This window comes from Mus pahari, chromosome 13 (genome assembly GCF_900095145.1).
Source record: "Mus pahari chromosome 13, PAHARI_EIJ_v1.1, whole genome shotgun sequence".
Lineage (NCBI taxonomy): Eukaryota > Metazoa > Chordata > Mammalia > Rodentia > Muridae > Mus > Mus pahari.
In genome coordinates this window covers 84,425,228-84,436,028 of record NC_034602.1, presented here as the reverse complement: position 1 = coordinate 84,436,028, position 10,801 = coordinate 84,425,228, and the positions used below count along the sequence as shown (strand labels likewise).

The 10,801-nt window shown below is 39.7% G+C and overlaps 1 non-coding gene across 1 annotated transcript; it reads right to left on the bottom strand.

Annotated features, from left to right (window-relative positions):
• Positions 1-5,066: 5,066 nt before the first annotated feature.
• LOC115065321 lies at positions 5,067-5,173 on the bottom strand. The gene has a single exon (XR_003845098.1). It is a non-coding gene; the product is annotated as a U6 spliceosomal RNA (small nuclear RNA).
• Positions 5,174-10,801: the final 5,628 nt, after the last annotated feature.

The window sequence follows — 10,801 nt, the reverse complement described above, 5'->3', positions numbered from 1 at the left end:
AGAAGGGTTCTGGTTTTCATGCTTAGATTTTCAATCTTAAATCAAACACTCTCAACATGTTATCTTTCCAACATATTAATCGCACTTAGCAAGAGTCACCTAATTACACAGCACTATGGCTAGAATTCCACTGTATTTCTCAAATGTCCAGTATAGGGCATCTATTTGGTCATTTTAATCATTGGAATGTATGCCAATAGTCAACTGTAGTCTGCCTATCATTCAGAATGGGGTATACCACTGTTGTAGGTTCTCCTCCATAAAAAAAAATTACCACAAGCCAGACAGAAACATATTCTTGTATTATTATGGAGTCGAGAAGTCTAAAGTCAATGTAACAGCAGGACCATGCTCCCTCAAGTCTCTAGGAGATAATCATCTTACAATATGGAATAGCTTCAGGGACTCCATAGCTTGTCAAATGTTAACCGCCACCTCCATATTCTCACTGTTTTACCCCCTAGCGCTTTGCCTTGGGAGGCTGGTCATTGGATTAAGTAGCCATGTTTATCTATTTTTATCTCATCTCTAGATTTAACTGAAGACCTTAACTCTAAACACGAACACACCCTGAGGTTCTGGGCTGGCATGGATTTTTGTGATTGTGCTGGTGAATTTAACCACTTTTGCTACAGCAGAACTGTAGCATGTAGAACATATAAAGTGCCATTACAACAATGCTGGGCCTAGAGTTCCAGAACAGATGACAGTCTACTCCATCGCAGTAAAACAGAAGGGGCATGGAGGGGTGTCCTCTGCTTTACAGAATTAGTGGAAGAAACAAAACCCAGAGCAAATATCCAAATATAACCCTTTCCTCACTGCAGAACAGCGCTACAGAAGCTCTATTGTACAGGCACAACCACAAAAGTTCTTATAACCAACATCTGTAAGGCAGAGAGTACCTGATCTCTTGTGACAAGGTCATCACAGCTGCTGGCTATACAAAACCAAGCTGTTCTTTATGATTATCACCAACAAAATTGGCTTTCATGGCACTGAGAATATACAAGTCACACAACTTGTTCTTGCTTAAGCCTGCTGATAGGAAAAAAATTCATTATGTGCTTAAAACTTAGCTGCACCAGAATGCATTGGCAAAGGGCTAGCTTCCCCATATAAGAGCAACTTGAGGGGCTGGAGAGGTGGCTCAGCGGTTAAGGGCACTGACTGCTCTTCTGAAGGTCATGAATTCAAATCCCAGCAACCACATGGTGGCTCACAACCATCCGTAATGAGATCTGATGCCCTCTTCTGGTGTGTCTGACGACAGCTACAGTGTACTTACATATAATAATAAGTAAATCTTTAAAAAAAAAAGAGCAGCTTGAAACATAAATATTAATTTTTTCAACCTCTCCAGACTTTTCTGCTACTCACTACCACATCTGAATTATATTGTCAGGTGAATGCTGATTAGGAATCTATATCTTTGTAGTTAATAAACTGAGATGATTTCAGGAAATTAGTGATTAAATGTAATACTCAATAATTTTATATATGTTATATATCCATCCATCCATATTTATCCATAGGAAAATATGAAGCGCTCCTAGAAAGTAATAATGCTCAATGACCCAATGAAAAAAAATCAGCAAAATGAATGGGCTGAAAAATTTGGCCAAGAAATGAACACACAGTCAGGCTTATTGATGGAACATAAAGACAGCACATCCCATAAATGGTAAGTACACTGACTGCCTAGATCCTGGCTTATAAAGACCTTTTCTCACTGAAAAGAGGGCCTACTAAGCTATAGCTTAAGAAACAAATTTAGCAATAGGAAGGTATCCATGAAACATATCAGAATTACTCATAGATATATTGCATCACAGAATCACAGAGTACTGTGACAGAGTCATATGACATATTTCCTAACTGACCTTTTGCAGAAAACATTTGCTGACCTGTGATTAAAAGAAACTACAGCACCTTCTAGTAATGAGTGATTCTAGGGCTGAGTCAGGGGAAAATGCCAGATAAACTTGAAACTACTCATGCCATAAAGACAGAAAATTCTCAGAAGACGTAGAATCTATTCTAAAGGGGTTCCAATTGGTTAAAGCAGAGACAATCTAACCTTTTGGGGAAAGCAGTGGGTTCTAATCTATTTGATTAAAATGTATGTATATATATATAATAAAATACACATAGGGATACAAGATTGAATATATGTATATGTAGAATTATGTTAATATATGTAAAATTAATAAGAACAAAACCCAAACATCAGCTGTCATAGTTAAAGGAACTTAAGTGGTAGTCACCCATGGATACTAAAGCCAGTGAGTAGAAAGTTGTGATTAACTTGGCATCCTACTTCTTAGCATAAATCTTCCCACAATCTGTTAGTCAATTACAAAGGGTAATTGCAAAGATATGAAGTCAGCACAACAGGAAGATCAAATGATCAACAGCAAACATGATGAGACAGGTCAATGTCATGTGCCTCCTAATACACTCTGCTAAGAACAACACAGGTTTCTGGACGGTAGAAGTCTATCAGGGTTAACATTCTAACTTGGATGTTTGCATTATGGCTTTCTTTTTGTTGTTGTTGTTGTTTGTTTGTTTGTTTACAATGGGATTCTAGTCTTCCAGAAATACTCCTGGAATGTCCCAGGGCTGAAGGGCATCATGTCAGCAACTTGATTTAGAGTGTCTCATCAAATGTATGATGATTCCCTGTAAAGAGAACGGTGGAACAAATACATTATAGTAACTAGTGAGTCTAAGTAAACAAAATATGATATTTTTCAATGTTCTTATAATGTTTCTATAACTTTGAAATTTCAAATTAAAATATTATTAATTTACTTCTTTCTTAAATCATCTTTATAATAAAAATAGCTTGATCACTGCTACTTTGGCAAGGATATGGAATCAAATAATTGCACTTATTTCCCAGTGGCAAGAAAGTCTATTTCTAGGAATCAATTCTCCCTCCAGCACTGGGGAGGTAGGATGGGATACAACCTCCACGTACTCTGAAATAAAAACAACCTAGGTACAGAACTTTGTGAAATGTGCAATCATTCTTATAAAAAAAGAATCATGCATACATACTTACGAATGCTGTGTTTTTATATCTTTCCATCACTATGAACACAATGCTTTAGGGCTGGAGAGATGGCTCAGAGGTTAAGAGCACTGACTGCTCTTTTAGAGGTCCTCTTTTAGAGACTGCTACTTTAGAGGAGTTCAATTCCAAGCAACCACATGGTGGCTCACAACCATCTTATAATGAGATCTGGTGCCCTCTTCTGGCCTGCAAGCATACGTGCAGGCAGAATGCTGAATTCATAATAAACCTAATAAAAACAGTTTTTTTTAAAAAAAGAAAAAAATGCTTGAGATAATAAGTTTATGAGTAGGAAAGATTGATTTTGACTCAGGACTCCTATCTATAGTTACTTGATCCTGTAGTTTGGGGCCTCTGATGGTACAGTCTATCACGTGACATATGGTAACATATGGTAGGGAGAGCTACATTTTTCATGGTTGCCAGCAACCAAAGAGTAAGAAAGGACTAGAGTCCCACTACCTCCTTCAAAGGAATACCCCTAATGACGTAACCGCCTCTGGATAGCCATCTTACCCTTTAAAAATTCCACTACAGCTCAGTAGCACATTGGGCCAGGGTTCAATCCTAAACACATGGCCTTTTGGGGACACTTCAGACCACACTATAGTAGTGATAACACTAAAAGAATAGAAAATAAGTTCAATGACTAGGTGACATTGTGGGTAAGAGACTTTGCCCATCTGGCAAAGTGTAAAACAGATGTTGACATAGGCGAAGTAGAGAAATAAAGTTATTTATGTAGTGGTGACTTTTAAAATTCAGGATCAAGGAGTAAGGTGGTCATGACTTTGTAGAGAGCAGGAATAGAACCTAACTGGGCACAGAACAATAAGCCAGTTTCGAGGCTAGGTATCACACACCTGGGGGGCGCCATCAAAATTGTGCCCAGAGAGTCAGAGTGGCATGAGTTACAAATTGAGCAGAGGCAGTGACTCCAACCACAGCTAACCTAAATTAGTCAATAGTCAGCTGTAAGGGTGACCCCAGCGAAGATCAGCAGAAATCAGCAGAGCTTCCAAGTGATCATCAGAACATGAGAAATGGTTGGGATTTATGTTTGAGATTATAATATACGCACATCAACTTTCCTTTCCTTTTTTTATTCCCATATACCCCTCTTTCAAAATCATGGTTACTATTTTCCCTAATTGTTGTTACATGGATATATGTAAGCATGTGTGTACACATATGTACACACACACACACACACACACACACACAGGGATATATAACCATAACCTGCTCAATCTCTATAGTGTTACTTGTATCTATGTTTTCATATCTGTTTCAGGGCTGACCATTTGGTATTTGATAACCAAGACTTTTCAAAATTGTTTTATTTTGTAGTTTGTATGTTGATGTTTTGCCTATGTGTACGTCTCTGTATCAAGTACATGCCTGGTGCTGGTGGATGCCAAAAAAAAGGGCATCACATCCTTTGGACCTGGAATAATAGTTGTGATCTGCCACGTAGGTGCTAGATCAAACCCAGGTCCCCTGGAAGAGCAGCCAGTGGTTTTAACCCTGAGACATCTTTTCAGCCCCAATGACTGTTGACTGGAGCTCCTAAGTCTCTGTTGTTTTTATGTAGGATTAGTTGGGTAAGAAGACCTCCTAACTGTGTTCCATCTGGAGTTCCATGTGGAGAATTCCTCCTGCCATAAAACTTAGAAGCCCCTAGAAATGTATTCAACGTTCCCATGTCCATGTAGACAGAAGCCTAGACCATTAATCAAATGCTTGTGTATAAGACTTTGAGTGCAACCAAATCTAGGAGTGAAAAATCAAAATTTACATCTCATGTCTTCATATTGCTTGTTTCAGACCTTGACAGTGGCCGTTGAAGTTGCAAGTGGTCCTCGATCTGACAATTTTAGTTAGTTTTTCATTAGATATTTTCTTTATTTATTTTTCACATGTTATCTCCCTTCCTGAATTTCCCTCCGAAATCCCCCCATCCTTCCCCTCCCTGGCTCACCGAAAAAATATGGAAAGCTTCATGAATTTGCGTGTCATCCTTGTGCAGGAGCCATGCTAATCTTTTCTGTATCTCTCCATTTTTAGTACATGTGCTGCCAAAGTGAGCACCCCAAGTACATTTTGATTCCTACTGACAGTTTCATGAGTTGGGAAATATTCTCACATAACATTTATTTTTGTTTACATGGGCCAGTTGGTCCATTTCCTGCTGTCTTAGTCAGGGTTTCTATTCTTGCACAACATCATGACTAAGAAGCAAGTTGGGGAGGAAAGGGTTTATTTGGTTTACATTTCCATACTGCTGTTGATCACCAAAGGATTCAGGACTGGAACTCAAGCAGGTCAGAAAACAGAAGCTGATGCAAAAGCCATGGAGGGATGTTACTTACTGGCTTGCTTCCCCTGGCTTGCTCAGCCTGCTTCCTTATAGAACCAAGACTACCAGCCCAGAGATGGTCCCACCCACAAGGGGCCTCTCCCCCTTGATCACTAATTGAGAAAATGCCCCACAGCTGGATCTCATGGGGGCGTTTCCCCAACTAAAGCTCCTTTCTCTGTGATGTCTCCAGCGGTGTCAAGTTGTCACAAAGCTAGCCAGTACACCTGCCTCCTCCAATTGGAAATCATTCACTTGGAATTCCTTTGAAATTCGTGTGATGACTAGTCTCAGTTGTCACCTTGCTGTGACCTAGAATCATCTGCGATAAACCTCCGGGAATGCCTGAGGGAGATGATTTTGCCTAGGTTAACTGAGGTGAGAAGGCCACCCATGCTGGGTGGTCCCATCCCACTCTCCCATTAGGCTGGGATCCTGAACTGTGCAGAAAGGGGCGTGAGCTGAGCACATGTAATTATTACTGTCTGTTTCCTGACTGTGAATGGAAGGTGACTGGCGGCCTCAAGCTCCTGCTGTGATGTCTCCACGATGATTGACTGAAGCCTCAAATGTGAATCCAAGTAAACTCTTTCTCCCTTAAGTTGCTTTCTCAGGGTATTTTATCACAGGAACGGGAACAGAATCCATGTTACCTAGCCACAGATGTGCAGATATGCATAGTCCACTACTTTATGATAAAGTTACATGAGAAGAAGGTACAGGAAAACTTCAGAAGATATACTTCTATACTATTTGTCTTCGAAACAAACATATTTCAATTCCTATATTGTTGCAATTAATACAGAAATCATCACATAATATGGGTGCCTGTCTTAGGGTTTTACTAACAGACACCACGAACAAGGCAACTCTTCTAAGGACAACATTTAATTGGGGCTGGCTTACAGGTTCAGAGGTTCAGTCCACTATCATCAAGGTGGGAACATGGCAGCATCAAGGTAAGCATGGTGCAGGAGGAGCTGAGAGTTCTATATCTTTATCTGAAGGCTGCTAGCAGAATACTCGTTTCCAGATAGCTAGGATGAGGGTCTTAAAGCCTATGCCCATAGTGACACACCTACTCCAACAAGACCAAACCTACTCTACCACCTTCTAATAGTGCCACTCCTGCACTGAACAAACCATCACAGTGCCTTTGCACTGAACACAAATTACAGCAAAATCTTCCTAGCGGTTTTCATCAAGAATGACAAGAATTCAAACTTTCATGTTATTCTATTAATATTTCTCTCTCTACCCTGTCTCTTTGTTTCAGGTGCTTTTTGGTTCTTCAGAGCTAAAATGACAAGTGATTGTGAGCTGCTATGGTGTTGGCAATAGAGCTTGTACCCTCTGCAAGAGCAGCAAGCACTCCTAACCACTGACCCATCTCTTCAGCCTCTTGAATTTTATTTTAATCTTTTTAGATTTGTGTTGTGTAAGGTTTTTTTTCAACATAATATTTTATTGATTCCGAGAATTTCACATCATGCACCCCAATTACACTCATTTCCCAGTCCTTCTACGTCTGCCCATGACATGTGATCTCCTCTCTCAAGTGATTTTTAAGTTTTGATTGCTTTCATACTATCCTATATGGAAACCTAAACCCACAATCATTAGCAGGGCACTTAAAAATCTTGGATTGCCCCTGGGTCACTTAAATCTTAATCTCAGGAAATCTTGAGTCAGAGAAGAAATTGGCTAACTACCAACTTCCCCATCTCTTGGTTGTCAGTTGTCTCCCAATTAGTTTGAAACTTAACAGAACTGGGGCCCTGGATAAGGTTCAGCTGGCATTGTTCTAATCTTCGTATCCCTCACATACATCATGGCTCAGTACCAAGATGGAGGCCCTCATCTCTCATCTAGGTTACAGTAACTTAAGAGCCATAGGAACTTCGTGTGTCACTGAAGGTAGTCCTTCTGTGACATAGTCCTCACTTCCCATTGCAGCTTCTGTCAATCTCAGGGTAAAGACTTCTGACCACGTCAATCATTTTCAGAACACTGAGCTCTTCTTTACAAAGCTCTTTCACTATAAAGCCTTTCTCACTTGCTGAATATCTATACATCTATCAAGTCTAATTCAATAATGCATGCTATGTGACACTCCAAATGTACCTGACACTCATTTCTGGTAGCCTTGTTACACATTCAGTCTTGTTTCTATAACACAACATCTATTTCCCCGCTTCACTGTTGTTCAGTGTTGATACATTCCCATGTTGCAAGCTAGACTGGTAGGCCACTCAACTGATGTCTTTGGAGAGTATGGAGGGATGAATTAAAAATGAAAAGGGGGAAGAAACAAAAACCCTGAAGTCCCAGGAGCTCAATTCTTTACTGCAAAAATATTTCGTGTACATTCTGCCAAGAAAATGTCCCTGATATTTAAGAACCATATTTATGAAGAGTGACAGAATGAAATTAGTTAATAATTACTGCCTTGGTGGAAACATTATTCTGAAACAACAAATCTATCATACTAATAATGAAGACTCCTTCTTCCTTGTTAACTAACAGAACTAGCAGAACAGCAGCTGACAGGGGAACATGAACACTTTATGACTGTTGGCAAGAGTTATGGTTTGAATCTGGCCTCAGATAAGTTTCTTGCCCTCTGGACCTGAATTCCTTGATTTGACAGGGTTCTATTGCTCTGCTAAACACCCTATCAATAAAAGTACTTACAAAATTGTATCAAGATATAATGGAAGTGTTTACAAGAGCTAAAACTGAGCAGCAAATAATTTTTGGTTATGTGATTTTTATGGCATCCAATTTAAGTATTTAACTCTATTTACTGACTTGGAAATTGTTCTTGACAGTTTGGTGGGGAAACATGTATGACATGACCCCATAGAATATTTTGGATTACTACATATTTGTACAAAAAAGTTGGAGAAAGAATAGTCAAAAGTAACGATTTTAATGTAGCAAAGCATAGTAAATAAATAATTTTCTAAGCTAAATTGACATGGCACTAAACTGTCTTTCTTCATCTTGGTGATATATACATAGACAAAAGCAACTCTCCACCTTAACCAGAGAATCTCACTTTGCAGCACATGGTGATTAGTACAAAGCATTCCAATTGCCAGGATGCTCTTTGAATTTTTGTTTTTGTTTATTTTGGCCTTTTCATTTATGGTTAGGTTTTGCATAATTTAATTTTATAGGGGATGTGGTGGTTTGCATAGGTATAGCCACCATAAACTCATGTGTTTAAATGCTTGGCCCATAGGAAATGACAATATTAGGAGGACCTGCTGGAGTAGGTGTGACCTTGCTGGACAAATTGTGTCACTGTGGGCTTTGAGGTCTCCTATGCTCCAGCCATGCCCAGTGTGGTCCAATCTTCTGCTGATGCCTTCTCATCAAGATGTAGAACTCTTTGTTTCTTCTATAGCACCATGCCTGCCTGCACTCTGCTGTATTTCTAACTATGATGGTAATGGATTAAACCTCTGAAACTGTAAGCCAACCCCATTTAATGTTTGCCTTTATAAGAGTTTCTGTGGTCATGGTGTCTCTTCACAGCAACAGAATCCAAACCGAGACAGGTATTCTACATGTGCGTTTTAAAGAGAAACATTTGCAGGAGGGGATTACAATCTTCTTTTGTTTTGTTTTTTTTGTTTTTTGTTTTTCGAGACAGGGTTTCTCTGTATAGCCCTGGCTGTCCTGGAACTCACTTTGTAGACCAGGCTGGCCTCGAACTCAGAAATCCGCCTGCCTCTGCCTCCCAAGTGCTGGGATTACAGGCGTGCGCCACCACGCCCGGCGGGATTACGATCTTCTAAGGCTCCAATTCAAGACATCAGATTTACAGCCAACCCCCCTTAATACACTGTCCCAAGCACAGTCATAAAGCAACCACTATTTATTCTAATGACGGGGCCACTGAGGTTTGCAATGAGAAAGAGGATATTTCCATGGGAAATGTGGAGATTCAACATTATATGTCTGAAAAGTGGCCATGTTTTGCCCAAATGGAACCCTCAGATGGCGATGAAGCATACCAGGTCATTAAGAGCACCAGGGAACAGAAAGCAACAGTAACAACAACACAACACAACACAACACAAAACAAAACACTATAACATGCTGGGCTTAACTCTAAGGTAGGGCACTTGCCTTGCTTGTAAAAATGTCACTTACTGCTTCTCAGTTACTTGGTCTCTGAATCAGTGTCTCAAGTTGCCTGGCTATGTACCTAGGATAATTGGAGTTACTGAGTGACTGGACTACAGAGATGCGCTGTAAAGCCCAGAGGCAGGTCATTCTTAGACCTAATTCAGATCATTAAACATGTTAGAAAAGAAATCAATTAAGTGAAGTTACTCAGCCCTTTTCAAGATGAAGGTTGAAGCCTTGGGTATAGCTTAATAGTTATATATAATGAGAGAAAACATATAAAGAAACTGCTTGTGGACGTTGTACATCGTGGTGCGGAGCCTAGTGCGCACCACGATGTACAACGTCCACAAGCAGAGAAAAAGCAAGAAAGTTATCCTTCAACAAACGCAAAAGAAGACAGCCACAAGAACAGAATCCCAACTTAAACAACAAAAATAACAGGAAGCAACAATTACTTTTCTTTCATTTCTCTTAACATCAATGGACTCAATTCCCCAATAAAAAGACATAGACTAACAGACTGGCTACACAAACAGGACCCAACATTTTGCTGCTTGTAGGACACCCACCTGAGGGACAAAGACAGACACTACCTCAGAGTAAAAGGCTGGAAAACAATTTTCCAAGCAAATGGTCCGAAGAAACAAGCTGGAGTAGCCATTCTAATATCGAATAAAATTGACTTCCAACCCAAAGTTATCAAAGAAGACGAGGGGCACTTCATACTCATCAAAGGTAAAATCTACCAAGATGAACTCTCAATTCTAAATATCTATGCTCCAAATGCAAGGGCAGCCACATTCACTAAAGAAACTTTAGTAAAGCTCAAAGCACACATTGCACCTCACACAAGAATAGTGGGAGACTTCAACATCCCGCTCTCACCAATGGACATATCCTGGAAACAGAAACTAGAAACACATGGAAGCTAACAGAGTTATGAAACAAATGGATTTAGCAGATATCTACAGAACATTTTATCCTAAAACAAAAGGATATACTTTCTTCTTAGCACCTCATGGTACCTTCTCCAAAACTGACCATATAATTGGTCACAAAAGAGGCCTCAACAGATACAAAAATATTGAAATTATCCCATGTATCCTATCAGATCACCACAGACTAAGGCTGATTTTCAATAACAGCATAAATAATAGACAGCCAACACTTTCACGTGGAAACTGAACACACTCAAGGATACCTTGGTCAAGGAAGAA